General features: G+C 34.2%; 1 long non-coding RNA gene across 1 annotated transcript; it reads right to left on the bottom strand.

Moving 5' to 3' along the window:
• Window positions 1-689: 689 nt before the first annotated feature.
• LOC116274572 lies at window positions 690-19,475 on the bottom strand. The gene is made up of 4 exons (XR_004183342.1): window positions 13,474-19,475; window positions 11,276-11,459; window positions 3,616-3,753; window positions 690-1,279 (listed from the first exon to the last, which is right to left on the bottom strand). It is a non-coding gene; the product is annotated as an uncharacterized LOC116274572 (long non-coding RNA).
• Between the last annotated feature and the right edge of the window lie 1,088 nt (window positions 19,476-20,563).

Here is a 20,563-nt window from a genome sequence, read left to right as displayed (position 1 = left end):
ATCAGCTATTCAAGCGCAATTCCTTGTTGAGAGATATCCCTGAAACCTGTGCTGAAAGACTTGAACCACGTTATCCATCTCTGAATGTCAACACAGCACTGTGTTTACAATAAACTTGAAGGAGAATGAGGTGATTTTTCAGCCAGCTTTGGCAAATTACCTCTTCAAAATTCTTAGTTCCTTAACTGCAATAAATATCCACATTTCCAATCTCCAGATGTACAAAAGAGAGTTGTAGCCCAATGGAGGTGATTTCTTGTTAAAAGTAGGGTGAACAGTAGATAACCCTACCAGGATTAAATCCCCAGCCATTGAAAATGAGTGGGATGGCCACTGCTTTTTTCACAAGGATCACCCTGTACTTTGAAGGCAATTGCACCAACAGGGACTTTAATTAAGCTAAAGTCATTTCTGTTTCAGTAGATGTCCAGATGGAGAAATGATCACAAGAATACTCTGAATGTGGTTAATATCCACAAAAGGTGTAAGGAGTGTAAGAAAGGTTTCCTTTGTTTCTTTATAAATAGTATTAAATTTATTTTATATGTTTTTATAATTTCTGCAGTGATCATGAGATATTCTATATGAATATTTAGTTTCATGAAATAAATAGAAACATAATATGTTTAAGTTTAATAAACTTAACCTTTTTTAAATTACATAAAATAATACTTGCTTGTGCTAATATCAAAATATAGTTATAATTAAGCTGAGTTGCAATCATGAAGATTTTGGATTCCTAGGCCAGTTGCTCTGAGCAGTAAATTAATTTTCTGGAACATGAGATTCAATTAAGCCAACATCTTAATGCAATTGTTATGTTCAAGTCATTTTTCTATTTCCAAGGAGACATAGACCTGCTGATATTAAGTTCATATAAAGGTATGTAACCAGTTGTAATGCACATTAATATTATACATGTCATAGTATTCTAGTCAAGGTTTATGGAAGAGCATTTATTGAAGTATTAAATTATTAGTTATAAAAAGGAGAATCCGGTCAGCTTTCACAATGTTAGTGACTGATGAGCAAAGTGTTGACAGATAAGTGGAATTTAGACATGAAAAAGGAAAGTATCATCTAAACACAGAGAATAACAGAACAAAGGCACAACCACAAAGAAGTTTTGACATTTAGGAATCATACACACAGCTTAGAAGACCCAGTTGCTTTTACCCCAGGCATGTGTGGGTTATTAAAGAATCCTTCTCTATTTCTCCTTTATTAGCTGCCCATCATCATCATATGATTCATTCTGCATGAAAAGGCATGAAGAAATCTAAGGAGAGAAAAATAAAGGTAATCAACTGGGTCATAAAATGGATGGCTTTAGGATAAGCAAGTAAATTTCTAATTCAACTAAGGTTGTTTAAAGCTGAACCTTTCTCTTTATCAGATGCCCAAGGGGTAAAGGTCGTATAACATGGAGTAGTTAGCTACAATGACTTTTTAAATTATTCATTAATCAGACTCTTTAGGATGCTTTAACATCCATTCTTTGGCAGTTATATGGTTTCATAAATGCTTTCACTCTTGTAAAATCTTATTGTTCCCTTTATTCACTCTCCAATGCCATTTGAAAACAATATAATGGGATCTTAGGAAGAACCACTTAAGGATTGGTTCCAGAAGTTCAAACACATTGCCTTTGGATAGCTTTTTTTGGGTATTGGTTTGTATTTAGTTATCCTAACATGTTCTAAATGAGCTTCCACATAAAGGCTCTAAGATCTGAGATATTTGAAATGCCTAATGAAACTTTTGGACAATTTCTAATTATTCAAGTGTAAATTTTGAACTCAAATTTTCCATATTCTTGGTAACACCTCATGATTCAGCTTGTTTGTGGCTTAGTGATTTAAATAATTTATGGTAAGTAAATCATTTATATAGAGTAAATACATTCTTTTTTTTTTCCTTTTCACTAGTGAGGACAATGATGAATGAAATTCCCTGAAATGTAGACTGAATCTATCAACATCGATTCAATTTACACTGAGAAGAAAAGAAAAAAACATACAATTTTAGATTACATAACTCATGAGGATGTCAGTAACAGAGATAGGGAAAACTGAAAGGGGAGTGGACCGGAAGTATAGAGAATGAGAATTCGGGCTTCTTGTGGAAATCAAATTAGAAACAGTATAGAGATGCTGTTAAAGAGGATGCTTTGTGAATAATTTTTAAATGAGTATATAGTGTGAATGAGTGAATGAGCAACTACAGTTGTAAATCTCAGGAAAGACTTTGTACATTTCAGAATGAAGATCATGTTTGAAATTATGAGGTTAGATAGATCATCAGGCAGATCATGAAAACAGAGTTGAGAAGACTGATGAAGATAACTGGAAGAAGATCAACAAATTCTAGTTTGTGAGAAGAAGAAGAGTCAGCAATAGATCATGACAAGGTGTAGGAAGAAAGAAGGCAAATCAAAGTAAAGAGTGCTTCATATGCCAAAGGACATCAATTAAATGAGAATATAACAAAATCAAAGGGTTTAACCATTGTGAGATAGATGATTTATTTAGGTCTTTAGATACTAAAAATAAAAATATATTATTGTATGTTAAGGTACATTTATTCATATTTATATTGAGAAGTGAAAAATAAATATGATAAGCCAATGTTGTTTAATTGAAGTTTTTATTTATTAGGTTTGGTCTAATCATGTCTTGCCTCATCCTGATCTACCTTTTATCCCAAGACCAAAGCTAACCATTATTTCAGTTTCCTGTGAACCAGATCCTGATCTAAACCTGAAAGCTGACTTTTAGCTAAAATTGAACAGAGATTTTGGGAATTTACAGTGTTTAAATTTGAGTAGATGAAAGCAACCAAAATTTATTTTAAACTACCTACAACCAATATTTCTGCTTCAATAACTTATTATGGGCCTACGAAGACCAAGAAGATTATATCATAAATGATTACTGTCCTTGACCATATCCTTTGCGTGCTTTAATGAGAATTGCCAGAAATGTTTTCTCTAAACTTTTGAGTGTGTAAATGAAAACACACACAGGTGATTAGAGAAGGCTGCTATAAAATGTGCTGATAAAGAAAAATCACACAATAAGTCTTCCTAACTCCATCATTTTAGAATTATGCAGATAACATTTTGTCTCCAAGCCTAAATTATTATTTATTTCATACAGTGATAATAGTACCTACCCCACCTGTCATTACACAGTTGCTGTGTAACAAAATGTATGGCATTATTTGAAAATACTGAAAATTTCTCTGGTATATAAACAGTCTGTTAAATTATATATATGTAATGTGAATATCATTAAACATTTAACTTATTCATAAAATACAAGGTACAGTATTTTCCATATCACAATACCACAACTTTCCCTTTTCAGGTCAAAAATTGTTTAGATGACGCTGCATAAAAGTTCCTCTTGCAAAGCAAAAAGGCTGACTAAGCAGCTTCAAGCCTTCATTTCTTTGCAGAAACATTTAAGAAAAAGAAACAAGGAACTGAACTAGCTGGACTAACCTTTGAAGAGTTTCAGAAAACAATTACAGCTCTATAGCTACCAAACACATGCTTAATCAATAAAAAGCAACCTTTAAAATGGTAAGAAACATCCTGACATATTTACTCACCTATGCTTCCCCGATGTTTGTAGACCAATATTCATGGCAGCGTTTTTCACAATAGGCATAAAGTGGGGAAAAAATGTCAATCAGTGGATGAATGGAAACAAAATGTGGCATATCCTTGCAGCAGGATTATTATTTAGCCTTAAAAAGGAATGAAATTCAGGTACATGAAACAACATGGATCAAACTTGAAAACATTATGCTAAGTGAAATAAGCTAGATATAAAATGACAAATATTGCATGAGTCCGTTTTTGTGACGTACTAAGAATAGTCAATTTCAAAGAGACAGAAAGTAACAGAGTGGTTACCAGAGGTTATGGATAGGAGGCAATGAGGATTTTTCCTTAATGGCTACAGGGCTTAGTTTGGGATAGTAGAAAAGTTTTGAAAATGTCTGGTGGTGATAGTTGCACAATGATGTATATGTACTTAATGCAGCTAAATTGTCCACTTCATGGTTAACATAGTAAGTTTTATGTTACATCTATTTCATCACAATAAAAAGTATTCCCAGCACAAATTTTCTTCTGAAGTATCAGTGTTCCCTCACAGAATAGCAGGAGTCATTCTTGCAGCTTGACTAATAACCAGAAAAAAATCCATTAATAATTCTGAATTCAGAGTATATATATCAATTATATTTACTGAAAGGAAATTCAACATTTCCTACTATATGCTTTTAGGGAAAAACAGGTGTGGGACAGTGTCAATGTGAGTTTTATTTTGTTTTTAATGCTCCCGAGTGTAGTTTTCAATGTAGAAAATAGTATTCACACATTACCCTTTAGCCCTATAAATTCATATTCATTAAATTTTCAAACACCAAAATTTAACTTACTACAAGACTTCTTTTAAGTTCAAGGTAGAAATGTTATTCCATTTATAAACCTGGAATCTTTTAATCTTTTGCTTATTTCCAAAATTTGAACACATTTTCTTAAAAATAGAAATTACATTATTAATCTAATTGCAAGTATTAATTGTATCAGATAGAAGCAAAGTATGCTAATTGAAGAAATGGGAAAAACTTTTCATGTAAGAGAACAAGCATGGCCAAATGCAAATTATTGGTCTTATATAATTACATGAAATTAAAAAGATAATAATAATTAAGAATGTATTAATATTTTAAAATCTTGTGTTACTCTAGGTTTCTCAAATTTTATTTAAACAAGTCTTAATGGTTAGAGCATTTATTTTAATAAACTTGTTTTGGAAAAGCCACTGAAATGAAAGTAGAATTTATAATGTCATTAAAATATTGTCATATTTGACTAAAATACATTTAAAAATTTTAAATGCTACATTTGAATATATTAAAAATGTTTTAAAAGTTTGACTCATTAAAATAAATATTCTCTGTTGATTAAAAGGTACTATTACATGAAAGCCCACATATTGTAAGTACTCTGTTATGATCAACTTGCTGTTTTTATCAATTTGCTTTCAACTAAATTGCTTTCTAGAAATTAAGTTTCTGCCTTTTCTCCTGGAAGTTGTTAAGTGCAGAAGAGTTTGGACATTTTAGCAGCTAGTTATGGCAGGGTGGTTGAATTTGAGCTATTTCATAGCTCAGAGTTTTTATTTCCTATTGAATTAGTCCCCAAGTTTATCTGCTGTGGGTGAGCAAGAGTGAAGGAAGTTTGTAGGTACTTTTAAGTGATTTGAAATCACCTCACAGAAGTTAGGACACAACAGAAGAAAAAGATTCAAAAAATAAGATTTAGGCCAGGCGCGGTGGCTCACGCCTGTAATCCCAGCACTTTGGAAGGCTGAGGCGGGCGAATCAAGGTCAGGAGATCGAGACCATCCTGGCTAACATGGTGAAACCCCGTCTCTACTAAAAATACAAAAAATCAGCCGGGCGAGGTGGCGGCGCCTGTAGTCCCAGGTACTCGGGAGGCTGAGGCAGGAGAATGGTGGGAACCCGGGAGGCGGAGCTTGCAGTGAGCCGGGATTGCGCCACTGCACTCCAGCCTGGGCAACAGAGCAAGACTCCGTCTCTAAAAAACAAAACAAACAAACAAACAAACTGTTTGTATATATATGTGTGTATATATATACACACACATACACACACACACACACACACACAGAGATTTATTCAACTGGGCCTTGAAAACCATAAACTTGTCAGTAGCACAATTTTGTAATATTGTGAACATTTTTACGATTCTTATAACTTAAACCTATGACCCAAAGGGCTCTAGTTTAGACACTCTTACTCATTTCCCTCATCAGACTTGCCTGAGGTTAGAAGCTTAGGTATAATGTGTATAACTTATCTATGCCACATAGAACTGCTGTGTATTTCTGTTCTTAAATTCCAGCTTTTGTTTCAACCGCAGGTTATCGACTCTCTTTCCTCTCCTCCTCCTGTGTGGAACTCTCAATATTCTTCTGCCCGATGCCCCACTATGTTTCTTATTCAACTAAAAGACCACTGAAAACAGAGATCAAACCTATTCATGTCTACTTTGCTCTAGAAGCAAAGAATTTTATTGTGCATCACTACAACTAAACAAACAGACTGTGCATACACATGGACTTGGGAATTTAATAAAACACAGAATTCTCAGACATTATAGAGGCTACGAAATGTCTCAGATATAGACTGATGTAAACTGGACTTCATTTTGAGATGGTAACTATTCCATTTGTTCTACTGATCCTTTGTCTTTTCTTTGAAAGTGATATTCATTGTTTTTTTTTTTTTTTTTTTTTTTGCCTTCGCCTCCACTTTCTGTTTATACAGCTGAACCATTTGGTGCTCCTTACACCATTCTGTTACCTTCATTTTGCCACTCTTGATGTAATATGCCTATTTTTAACGGTACATACGTACTTTGTATCTCTAAGAATCTTTATGTTTCCAATTCAGGAGACACAAGGCTGAAAATAACTTTCTATCATTTCCATAAAAAAAACTGTTATTTGTGAATGCCGTAGGAGTGAAAGATATTCACTTCTACAACTTTGTACCCTCTCAGAGTCCTCATGTCTTTATTTTGCCAAATATTTATCAAAGTGCCACTTGTGCCAAGCAAGGTATGCAGTCAAAAATGCTGAGTTAAGCTGGGTGCGGTGTGTCACACCTGTTATGTCAGCACTTCGGGAGGCTGAGATGGGCAGATGGCTTGAGCACAGGAATTCAAGATCAGAGTGGGCAACATAAGGATATCTCATCTCCACAAAAAATTTAAAAAAAAATAGCCAGGTGTGGTAGTGGGCACTTGTAGTCCAGCTACTTGGGAAGCTGAGGTGGGAGGATGGCTTAAACCCAGGAAGTGAAGGCTGCATTGAGTTGTGATAGCGCCTGTGCATTCCAACCTGGGCAACAGAATGAGACCTTGTCTTAACAACAAGTGTTTGAAGTGTATGGTTTTACCTTTATTAATTCTAGCTACTGTTTTGTGTGTATTATGATAGGCTTCCTGTGTCCTTTTGACTTATTCAAGCAATTCTGATTCCACTGAAGTGTTGAGAGTGGAGGCTGATAAAATTTGCACTTTTCAAATTCCAGTTCTATATCTGAGAATGTGTAGTATCATGGAAGATTATTACTAAAACTTTTATAATTTTTTGGAAGTTTATCTTTCTTGAAATTAAAATTGTCATTTAAGCCAAAGGATAGGTTTATGTTTTTAGTTATTTTGTAACCATTTGAGATAAAAGTAAACTTCTAAACCTATTTTTTGGACAACTGATTTCCTGCTTTTGTGCACTGAAATATACTTGGAGGAAAACTCTAGAATAATGTCACAATTTGTTAACAGATGGGTTTGAGGAATTAAAAAAAAAAAAAAAAACCATGAATTAGCCCAAATGGAATTTTCAGATCAAGAAAACTTCAGCTTTAGACACAACCAAAGGCTCTTGGGATAAATTTTCCAAGACATGTAAATGGGCAAAAAAGCTTACTGGATTTTCTTTCACTGAGGTTCAAGACATTTTCTAGTGGACCTTGAACAGTTACCAGATTTTATGTGTTTTTCACTTTTGATTTTTTTTAATATTCACTAGGATGTTTAAAAACCCTGTAGCAGTGGAGGTTGAATTGTAAAAATTGATGAAAATTGAAATTATTCTTATTCATAGCAACAGAATTTTTTTCTGGGGAAGATAAAATGGATTTCTGCTCTGTAGAAAATATGACCCCAACTATTGCATTTCATTTCCCTATAAACTATGAAATATTTTTTATCTATTAGCAAATTCATTTTAGATTTCTTGATTTTGTGTGTGTATACTCATACAAACTATACAATGTTTTTCAGCTTCCTCTTTGAACTTGTTTTAACATCTTACTAGTTCCTACATTAATTAATGAGTTAAAACGCTTAACATATGTTAATTCTGTATTCATAGAATCATACTTTTATCTTTTTAATAATTACAGTTTAGCAGCACAAGTAAGTCACGGTCAGAGCTTTCTTGACCTTTCCTTCACAGGCCCTGATCCACATAAAAGTGATTCTGAAGGTAAGCATTCTTCAAAGGAAAAAATTTTCAACCACTTCAAATGAACTGTGGAGGCTCTCCATGGAGTTATTAAAATGGGAACAGCATTAGAGCTACTTTTGCCTCAGAAGCAGGAGTTGGAATGAAGATAAGCTCTCTGCTGTTCTCTTTACTCATTGATCAGGAAGACGCCTCTGTTTCTGTCCACTAAAAGGCTGGCATGCTGGGTCACTTATTAAAATTGAGTACTTTATGAGTTTCAGTTGATTGGTTATAATCAGATACAATATAATAAAATACAAAATCTAGATTTTCTATCTCTTAGATAAGTTCTGCTCTCAAGCAAAGGTTCATTTTACATCTTTAAAGAAAGTATCCATCTGAAAACAAAACTCATATTAAAAATCAAAAGTTTTTTCTTTTTAAGATAAACTTTTCAATTTCTTCTAAAAAGATTATGTTATCCGTAGACATCAACAACTAATTTATTTTTTTCCCTAATTCCTGTTTTGTACTTTTGGCAAGCTCCAGAGTTAGATAAGGCTTACAGAGTTTATATTTCTTTTGTTTATAATTGCTACATTTTGTTGTATTCTCTCTATTGTGAAGTCTATCTTTGAATTTCAAAAATTAGCATTTTTATTCTGTTCTTTATATCTTGAATGATTAATTTTTCATATAACTGATTTCCTACAAACATCAAATCTGTTCTTTACAACATGGTGAAAAGTATCTTTTATTATGTTTCATGTTCTTCTAAACTAGATTCATTTTCAACAGACTCCTAGAATATATCCACCTCTCTGAAATAATGACATTCATAATGCAAGATAGCTAAATGATTAAAGTCCTTTATATTTTAAAGAAATCTCAATGATATTCTCAAGCTTTTAGAAAAAAAAGACACACTAGAGAGTCTTTTCATGTATTAATATCATTGGGGAAAATGATAATATGGAAGACTAACCTTATAAGAGATAATATACAATATTAACATTGTAATATAAAATGTATTTTTGAATGCCTTAATATGAGCATTATACCTTATATCACAATTATTTTGGATTCTAATATAGTCAAACCTTTGAAGAGACAATTATTTGTAAAACACTATATGTAGAAATGAATTTTTGTAAAACATTGTATTTAAGCCAAGCAAGCATCGAAATATAATAGAGTTTTAAGGCTCCATACAACCTTGATAAAAAAAAAACTTAACAAATACAAAATACAGACTAAGATTTTTCTATTGGCTTCTATGAAAAATTTCTTAATCCATGAAAATGTGATGATATGACCGTTCAGTTCAATTTATATTAACAAGAATATTGAAGAACAATACTGCAAATTAAGAACAGAAATACATTAGCATTCAAATAGATGTGGCTTGCTTAAATAACAGAGGAAACACTCTTATTTGAGAGATACACAATATGAGTACGTGGTTAAAAACATACTGTTCATTCATTCATCTAGTCAACAAATATATAATTATTAAACAAATAAATGAATAACATCAAATGGGACATAATTTTCCACATGCATTTATTTACTTGAAAAATACTACTTATTACAGTTTAACATTTCTAAGATAATATGCTATCCAATTTAATACCATTCCAAAGTAATTTTATAGAATTTTAATGTTAAGATCCTAATATTAGTAATAATAATACTAGTAATGATAATGTATTTTACAATATGATTAGAATTAAATGTGTAGAATTTTAAAAATATGACTATAGAGACCATGCAATATGAGCCTAGTAACTCGTTCTGAACCATTCTTGTCATTGGCATACAAATAACTAGAGAAGATGTGAGTTAAGCCTGTAGCATACTATTCAGTTATCAGACATATTTGAATTGGGCTGGAACAAGAGTCTTCATTTTGAGCTTGTGGTTTCCACAAAATTTTATATTTTCTGCCGGTTTTAATTACCTTTATGGAAATAATGACATTTTTGTGTCTTTCATGAACTAGAGTCTACTTTAAAACACACAGTGAAAAGCCACTCGCTATTGAGATGGGAGTGGGATTACTCAAATTAGCCCTTCACGTCCCCCTGCTACTCTACGTTACACTCGGCTCAGGCTCAAGAGACCTCTCTTATTATGTGCAGAGGTAAATTAGTAAATTATTTTTTTCCATCTAACTTTTAAAAATAATGATGATATCAACAATAGGAACTGAAGGCAAGGGGTAATTCCTTTGGATAACTGCCTATCGGAGGAGGGTGCTTGTATAATCCTCCTTAACTGTTTATTTAAGAGCTTGAAGTATTCACTGAACATATCTACTTCATAGATTTGTGAATTTTTCTTTTACCTTAACTAATCCAACAAGGTATTTCCTTTAACATCTAAGACAATGATTCTCCTATTTTTTTATACTCCTATTTTTATGCTTATAATTTTCTGCATTGTTGACATTACAGGTTCTTCACCTGTAGTTCTGAAATTCAGAAAGCACTAAAATCTAAAATAGTTTTCATAACTCATTTAGAAGCCAAACCTAACTTGAGATGACATGAATTTTATAGCCTCTGTTTATTTTGCTTTATGTGACTATTCATTTATTTTCTTCCAGAATGATGTATTGAGGCATTGTCCCAGAACCTGTTGATGACTGTTAAACCATATAGTGTGTTTCCTTTCTAATAACTTTATAAAGTCTGAAAAGTTCTATAGTTCAAACACATATAGTCCTAAGACTTTTGGATACATGTTTGGAAACTGGTATTGTTTATTTTCTAACTTTTTATTTCCATGATTGCTTAAGCTAACAGTTACCCTGTATCTCTTTCTGCTTTTCTGATTACCGTAGTCCTCCCTTATCCACAGGGGATAAATTCTGAGACCCCCCCACTGGCTGAAATCACATCCCGAGAAGGACAAAGTAAAATAGCATGAGATTTAGTTATGATACTCAGAATGGCATGCATTCTAAAACTTATGAACTGTTTACTTCGGGAATTTTTAATGTAATATTATCAGGCAACCTCTGTTAAATGCAGGTAACTGAAATCCCAGAATGTGAAACCGTAGATATTGGGAGACAACCACACTCTTTCTCTGTTTCTCCCAGTGACATCCTGTGTATCAGCTCTGTGTCCGGGGTCTGTGCCACTTACTTGTATTAGCTATTCCCGTGTAACTACCACAAAGCTGAGGGGTTTAAAGCAGCAATTCTGTATTACCATTCACGCATCTGTGAGTTGACTAGGTGCTCAGAGGCCCTTGGCTGATCTCTGCTTCTCACTAAAGCTCTGCAGGAGGTTAAGGTGGCAGATTTCAGCTGCAGTGGATGGACCAATTCAGTTTCCAAGTCTGTCGTCTTTCTCCTGGAACCAGAGGTTTGTTCATCCTCTTTTCACGGTGATGCTGAGGTGCAAAAGAGCAAATATTTACTATTAAAGTAGGGAGATGGAGGAAGTGGGAGTAGGGAGGAGAAGATGATAGATATTAGGGGAGCAAATGACTGTATCTGATAGATTTTTAAAATATGACACTTCTGCTATTTTGTTTCCTCCATTCTATCATTATATTTCTTTGAGCACAGAGGAAGGAGATCATACTGGCTTATGTGGCCACTTGCAATGGTAGTATGAGCACTGAAAATTAGAACATAAATAAAAACTGAAGAATAACTTGTCCTATTTCATCATAACCAACCCCTACATTTGGAAATAAAGAAATAATGAGATTTTACTATCTAAATAAATACTTCGCAATATGATTTACTCCCACATTTACACATTGGAAATGTATTTTTTTTATTAAAATACTTCCAAGCGGAAAACAAGTATTGATCCTGTTCTGAAAGTCCAGTTGTATATTGTACAAAAATTTGTAGTAAGAACACAGTCATTGAACATATGAAAAAGACTCTTCTGTTTTGAACGTCTCATTTTTAAAATGCCTATTTCCAATGTGTTTCAATATTGTATTTACATACATAATACTTAACAATTAGTTTTCGACAAATCGATGATATTCAATCTTTGCATTTGCAAGTACCAAGTAATATTAAATTTCAACTAAAATTATCCAGAAACTTCCGGTAACAAATTTGTTAGGCATGGAAAATGTTGACGTAGCTTTCAAGTGCTGAAACAGTTGCTCCTTCAGGTTTTGAAAAACAGATTTCATTTCAGATTTCCGGGTTTCAAAATCTTTTTCTCTAGATGCAATTCCCAAAATGCTTGGGGCATTTGTTCAAAGTGCAGATGCCCAGTCTCTTCTCCAGCCTACTGTCCATGGAATTCTAATGGTGGGAGCTAGGATTTTGCATTTACATGAGCCCTCTTGGCAACTTTTAATCATATTAATGATGGAGGGCTGTGCAAGCTTTATAAGGTGAAGTGGTTTTATTTAGGTAATGCTACATATTTGCTGGTTCTAGTAAATGCAGCATTCGTGCTCCAAATAAAGCAAATTCAGATTAAATCAAGGACAAAATGCCTAATTATAATTATGAAAATTATCTTTCTCCAATTATATTTATAATTATAATGGGAACAAAAACTGGGAATTAAGTAATCAATTCTACTATCCTAATACACTACAGTTCTGTCTACAAAACTTGCCAGTCATTCAAAAATAATTTTGCTCTAGTTGACACCATCTAGTCCAGTTTTGGCCAAAATACGAAAACACTAAGATCTCTGTAAGGACAAAAAAAATACTCTTTTTATCTGGGTAGTTTTATATTTTATAGATAAACCATTCCTATTAAAAAAATGAAAACTCATTGATTTTCAGTAATGAAGCTGGCAACTGTGAGAGGGATTTTTAAATGTAAAACTATAATATTAATTCAGGGAAGTAGCAGTTGTTCACTTCTCTGATTCATAAAAGCTGTTAAGTTTTAAAATGCAGTCAGGTAATATTGCTGATAGTTTTTCCACTTAAGACAGAAAAATTAGTCATTTCCACAATTGTGGCAAAATGATTAAGAACAATTTGTTAAAGAAAATCTTTTAAAAATGGGTTTAACCTACAGAACAGCCTTGGGGGCAAGTATAAATGATGGTTTCTGCTGTAAAGTTAATTACCGTGAGCCATGACCATTCATTCTTTGTTTTCATGATCTCTTTGGAGGAAAATCAAGAAGAATCCTTTTCCTCATAATCTCCCTTCTCATTTTCTTTTCCATTTCAAACCATGTCATTTCTCTCAGAAACATTTTAATAAATTTCAGATGTGATATTAAAACGTTATTATTAATACTCTTTTTAGGTTTCCTAACGTTGTTGCACAAATATACACTATATGCATGTTTGAATCATTTTTCTGTTAGAAATACCAACTAAATATAAATTTTTTAAAACCAGAATATCTATCTTAATCACAGTCCAACACTGTATGTAAAATTAAGGAGTCTACTCTCTCATACAAACTGTAATTGACTGATGGATCTATGAATCGGCTCTGACGCATCTCTCCTCAGTAGCTTCCCTTTCCTTTGCTCGAGTTCCTCTCCCAGGCCTGAATCTACTGAGCTTCTGGAACAGAATGTGATTGCTGGTGAAATGTGGAAACAAAGGCCATGGAACTCACGGAATGTGTTTATTTTAAGCTTACAGCCCACATCCCGTGCTTCAGAAAGAACTCCAGGATCTGGAAATTTGGTTTTACTTATGTTTTGCTTATTCTACAGAAGCTAAAAGTGAGAAATAGTGAGGAAATAGCATTTAAAAATAACTACAGAAATGTATTACTTTTTCAAATATCTTCTTCCTTTTTCTGTGTTTTAGTTTTCAAAAAGACTCATTCATATTCACTGTAGTACTTTCATTGTTTCTAAAATGTGAAACACTAAATATTGCACTGGAATTTAGAATTCTAGAAATTTCACTACTGTCTCGTATAACAATGGGTTAGGATGTGACACAGGTAACTAATGGGAAATAGATGCAAACTAAAATGTATCTTCATAAAGGGACAGTGATCAAGGAAGAGATTCCTATTGTCAAGCATGTGTGATTCTTTGCAGTTTTGCTGCAAAAAGCGGGATGTGGTAGTAGAAGTTTGTGAATCTCTTCACTGTTAATAAAAACTTGGAGGTGGGTGAAATTTTGAAGAGATTCCACGTTATTTCTCTAGGATATAGATCAGCAATCAAAGATCAGAAAAAAATGACTTCAACTTTTTTAAACAACTTTGTAAAATGTCTTATGTTTTAACTTTTATTATGTCAATTTTTTTTTTTTTAATTTTCCACCTATCCATAATGTTGAGCAGAAATACTGTAAGTCAGTATGGAAACTTGCTTCCTTTAACAGCAGTAAGCAGCAGCTGGAAGTCAGGAGCCTAAAAGAATACTGAGAATTGGGCAATAGAAGCTATCAAAGGTAGATAGTAAGCAACTGAGATTTAGAGGCCTACTGCAGAAACAAAGCGAATGTGTTAGTCCATTCTTGTGTTGTTATAAGTAAACACCTGAAGCTGGGTAATCTATTTAAAAACTAGGTTTAATTGGCTTATGGTTCTGCTGGCTTTACAGGAAGCATGGTGTGGGCATATGCTTCTGGTGAGGGCTCAGGAAGCTTAGGATCATGGCAGGAGGCGACAGGGAGCCAGCACATGACACGGTGAGAGCAAGGGCAAGGGGGTGGGAGGTGGGGAGGCCCCAGACTCTTTTAAACAACCAGATCTTGCAGGTACTAGCTGAGCAAAGACGCACTCATCACCGAGAGGACAGCGCTAAACCATTCATTAAGGATCCTCCACCATAGTCCAATACCTCCCAATAAGCTCCACCTCCAACATTGCTGATTACATTTCAAGGTGAGATTTGGAAGGAACAAATATCCAAAATGCATCAAGTGAATTCAGAGGCAGCAGGTTGAACCCAAGACAGGCTGTGGTCCCCAAGAGCAGAAAGTGTCCTGTGAACAGTCACTGTCATTCACCACAGAAGCATTTTGCAAATGCTTTTTTTTTTTTTTTTCATTCAAGCCATAGTCCCCACATAGCTATATCAGAACCCTGTTGGATGGGTTCAACCCTGTTGAATATTTATGATATTCACCTCAAATCTACTCAGTCTTAATCTTCTAAAGTGATACCAAAGGTCTATGTTTAATAAGTGATCCAAGTAATCCCAAAAGGATGTCAGGAATGGAAACCACCAGGATAGATATTCTCCTAGTTATAATCATGTCAAAAGGTAATTTCCAGAGTACTCAATGCTTTGATGTTTTTGAGGGGCATCGTTGTTTAGAAATAAGGGTGAAGTTCTCAATGGTGAACAAGTATATTCAATGTTCAAACTGAGATAACACAAGGCACTCATAACTTGACCTTTTTCCTTTCTATGCTATTTATTGAAGAAATTTTCAAGGAGGCTATGGAGAAGAAAAAAATGCCTGAAATTATATATGACCAATTAGGTCATCATGTTACAGATATTTCTGGTTCTCCTTCTGCAACGTGGTGGCATTGCACTTTTGTATCTTGAAAGTAGGCAGGATCACATGGCTTACTTTAGACAAAGACGTGTAAATAGGAATTAAGAATAAAATAACTGTGTGCTACCCTAGAGCAGGGAGCTATTTTATGCAATTTCAGAATCCTTATACTTTAGATCTTTAGTACAGTGCCTACAAAATTCTCCGTGGATTTGCACCATTATGCACATATGACTTTGGGAAAATTTAGCTATATGAAGTCATAAATGTACACATATTCACAGAGAGAGAGAAAGTACAGTCATGGGCCATATAATGACTTTACCCTCTACCCCAGACCGTATATACTATGGTGGCCCCATGAGATTTTAAGGACACTGAAAAATTTCTGTCACACAGTGACATTGTAGTTACCATAACATCATAGTGCAATTACTTTATTATTTTGAAATTTAGTGTAACCTACGTGTACATTGTTTACAAGGTCTATAGTAGTGTACAGTAATGTCCTAGACCTTCACAGTCACTCATCCCTCACTCCATGACTTACCAGAGCAATGTCCAGTTCTGAAAGCTCCATTGATGGTAAATGCCCCATGCAGGTATACCACTGTTTAAAAAAATTTTACACTATCTTTGTTGCTGTATTTTTGCTAGGTTTAGCTGTTTTTCAATTCACAAACCCTTATCACTATGTTACAATTGTCTCCAATATTCAGTATAATAACATGGTGTAATGTAAAGGTTTGTCAACTCAGAGCAATGGGATAAGCCATATAGCTTTGGTACGTAGTAGACTATACCTGCTACGCTTGTGTAAGGACACTCTATGATCTTTACGCAATGTTGAAATCATCTAACAATGTACTTATCAAAGTGTACTCTGTCATTAATTAGTGCATGACTGTACTTAATGCCACTTGCTCTGCCGACTTAGTGCTGCATGAGAAATTTCCCAGAATAAGTATGAGGTAAAATATGAAAACTTTCTCTTTTCTCAGTTATGTATTTATGTATTAATTTCACAAATATTTATTGAGTACCACATAGTCTAGCTACTTGAGATCATTGCTGAACCAAATAAGGATTTCTTGCCTTAAGAAGCATATGTTCTAGTGGAGGAGATGCACAATAACCCGTACACCTAACAAATAATTGCATTATGTTGCACGTTTAAATGGACAAGCTATTGAAAATGGAAAAAATAGAGTGTAATAAGGGAAGATCGGCAGCAAGATGGTGTCATTGGAGTACCCGCTATAGCACTAAATTTGGTGGTTTAGGTAGATCCCTGTGAGAAAGTCAGATATGAGAAAAAATCCGAAGGAGATAAGGAGATGCATGATTAGCTAAGCACATATCTTTGGAAAAAGTATTCCAAGCAAAATGGCTATCTAGAACAAGAGTTCTAAGATATTCTCCTGCATTTGTGATCAGTAGATTAGCAGAAGATAAAGACAGATAATTGACAGGAGGTCTTATGGCCATTATATGGAGTTTATTTGCTGCTCTAATGAGATGGAAATTGATTATAAGTTTTAGAGCAGAAAAGGGATATGGTATGACTTAAATATTTGAAGAATGGATTGTAATTTTCAAAATAAAATAGACCATTTAAGGGGAAGATAGAAAGAGGGAGATCATTCAGCATCCAACTGCAGTAATAGTGACAAATGACTGTGGTGGCTTAGACTAGGAATGTAACAGTGAAATGGAGTTAGGCACCGTTCTCACTTCTTTTTTTAAAAAAAAGTTCTTGTAAGAAAACAAATAAAGAGAATAAAATAGAATCATCTATATGCAATCCCTTTTTTGTTTTTAATCATTAAAGTATTTCTGAGCTAGAAAACTGTTGAGAAAATAAAACACTGTGGACCCATCTGTAATATAAACTATTCCAGAATCAAATAAAGTCTTGTGTATCCCTACACAGTGTCAGTCTCTATCCACTGTTCCCAGAAGTAATCATCTTTGCAATTGTAAAGGTGAAGAGAAACCTTTAAAAGTTCATTGAAAATTGATTGACAAAAGGCGGATTAACAGGCGAAATGGCATGAAAATTTTTATTAATGTGCATGGAGGAAAATCACAGAGTGACTAACCCCAAACCAACAGGGGACTGGTGCTTATGTATGCTTCTTAGGGGAAAGAGATTTAGGAAAGTGAATAATTTTAGGGGGAGTAGTAAATGATTTTTAGGGGAATTCTGTGGGCTTAGAGAGTATACAATGACAAAAGTCTGTCCAGGTGTGTTGACAGACTTTACTCTTTCTTCCTGTGAATGAAGATTCAGGGAAGGGAGCAAAGGTAATTGTTTTCTTCTTTGGTGGGTACAGATTTTAGGCCGATAAAGAGATGTCCGAGAATAACTTCATTCTGTGGTTTGGGAGAGACAGAAGATTGAGAGACAAGATGAGGGAAAGTTCAGAGAGACTATGCGGCTTCTTCTTGAGTTCATCATTCAAAATTTCATATTTTGGGATATCAGTTTCTGAGCCCCAGCACTGTTTATAAATGCATCAATAAGCCAACATAAGCTTGATTAGTCTATCTTTAGATTTTATATAAATGGTATCTTACTATATATGTAGTAGATGATAGATAAATATTCCACATGTTTTTTAATAAAAATTTTATTATTTAAGACTCACTTATGTTGATAACATAGATGCAGTTTCTTTGTATTAATTACACTATTTTTATTCTATTGTATGAATACACTTTATCCATTCTTCTGATATTTAGAAAATGTCACAGGTGTTCAGGGAAATGCAATTAAACCAAAATGAGGTTATGAATGTGTTAGACAGGTTAACCAGAGAAAAACAGAACAATGTAGAATATATATGAAGATACTTATTGTAAGGTATTGCCCCAAGTGACTAGGAAGGCTGGGAAGTCCCTATCTGGAGGCTTGGCAGCTGGAGTGTTCATAGTGCAGATTCTAGTCCAAGTTGGAAGGACTGAGAACCAGCAGCACCAAGAACAGGAGAAGATTCTTGCAGCTCAAGGAGTCAAGAAAAGAGCAAATTCAACCTCCCTTCACTATTTTGTTCCATCCAGGCTTTCAAGGATTGGATGACGCTCACTGGCATTGTAGAGAAGGCCATTTGTTTTACTCAACTCAAATACTAATCTCTCCTGAAAACAAACTCACAGACACACCCAGAAATGTTTAATCAGTTATTTGGGCATCCCTTGTGGCAAGCAAATTGTCACATAAAATAAGCTCTCATACAGGGTAACACATTGGGTGAAATGTTTTAGAAATTTAGATGTATAAAAATTCAGCAATTTTTAATTATAAAAATAATGATTATATTTTTATAATCTAGCATTACCAAACGTTGAATATTGAGCCATGAGAACTATCATGACTGTCGGGTAGAAATACAAATTTGTTCAACTACACAAGACCAAATTCCAGATAATTTGTAAACATGAGCATTTACATGGTTTAATTCCATATAATATATGTGTGAGTGTATTCCCAATGAAACTGTTCCACATACACACATGAAGACATAGGCAACATTGTCCACTGCAGCTTCTTTGTTATAGCAAGATAGAACTCTTCTAAATATCCATGGACAGAAGATAGCATTTATAATTGTTTGAAAGTTGAAACTTGTAGAACTATGAGAAAAATGTGCATAGGGGAAAAACAGAGTAAGCAAAGGCATAAAGATGGAAAAATTACGGGCATCCCAAAGAACCTACTTCAGATAGAATGAGAGATTTGTAAGGGATGTAACATGTGGTGCGAGTTGAGCATTCTTAATTCAAAAATTTGAAATCTGAAATACTGCAAAATCTGAAACTTTCTGAGCATCAGCATGAAGCCACAAGTGGAAAATTCCATACCTGGCTTCATGTGATGGGCACAGACAAAATGCAGTCAAAACTTTGTTTCATGCCAAAAAAGTATTGAAAATATTGTATGAGGCCAGGCACAGTGGCTCACACCTGTTATTCCAGCACTTTGGGAGGCCAGGAGTTTGAGACCAGCCCAACCAACATGGTGAAACCCCATCTCTACTAAAAATACCAAAAATTATCCAGGTGTGGTGGTGCATGGTGGCACGTGCCTCTATTCCCAGCTACTCTGGAGGCGGAGGCAGGAGAATCACTTGAACCTGGGAGTAGAGGTTGCAGTGAGCTGAGATTGCACCACTGCGTTCCAGTCTCGGGGAAATATATTTAAAATATATTTTGTATATATAGTGAAATTACCCTTAGGCTATGTTATATAGGGTATATGAAATAAAAATGAATTTCCTGTTTAGACTTGGGTCCCATCCCCCAAATATCTCATTATATATGTGAAAATATTATGAAATTTAAAAACATCTGAAATCTGAAACATTTCTGGACCCCCCAACATTTCTACAGAAGGGATACTCAACCTGTAAAAAGGCCAGTTAACATCAAATTGTAGAAGGCTTTGCACGACATGGTGAGGAATAGATAGTCAGCGGACCGTGGATAATAAAAACAGCAATTCCACCCCCCACTAAAAAAAAAAACCCAAAAAGACAATAAGAAGACATATATGTTCATGTTCATGACATAAAACAGAGAACAAATGTTGGTGAACAAGTACAGTTGTTATGCAGAGCAGTAAATACCATAAAATATTAAAATACATTAGTATTAAGTAACAAGTAAATGTTAGAAGAAATGAAAACCATTTTAGGGGAACAGACAGCTAGTGTAGTTCCTGTGCAGACAAGGTTTTCGGGAGTAATAGCTAAAAATCTTAGGGTTACTGACCATGTGATTAGCACATTATTCCTGGTATAGCAGATTTGTGTCTATGGTTTGAGCATCCCCTGCCTAGAAAGAAGTAAAAGATCTCAAATCCGGGACATCTGCTGAAATCATCAGTACCTTGTTTACAAAACCCAGTAACAAGAAGAGCTTGCTGTAGCTCAGCTGTTATTGTGCTGCCATAATTAGAAAATAATATCTGATTTCATGGGAAATCAAGAAAACAAGCGCAGCATGAAACACCAAAAATGGAACGCCTCAATGAAGAGTGATTTCAAGCATAATTGTTCTAGTCCTCTCGCT

Source organism: Papio anubis, chromosome 4 (genome assembly GCF_008728515.1).
Source record: "Papio anubis isolate 15944 chromosome 4, Panubis1.0, whole genome shotgun sequence".
Lineage (NCBI taxonomy): Eukaryota > Metazoa > Chordata > Mammalia > Primates > Cercopithecidae > Papio > Papio anubis.
This window is presented reverse-complemented; position numbering and strand designations above follow the sequence as displayed.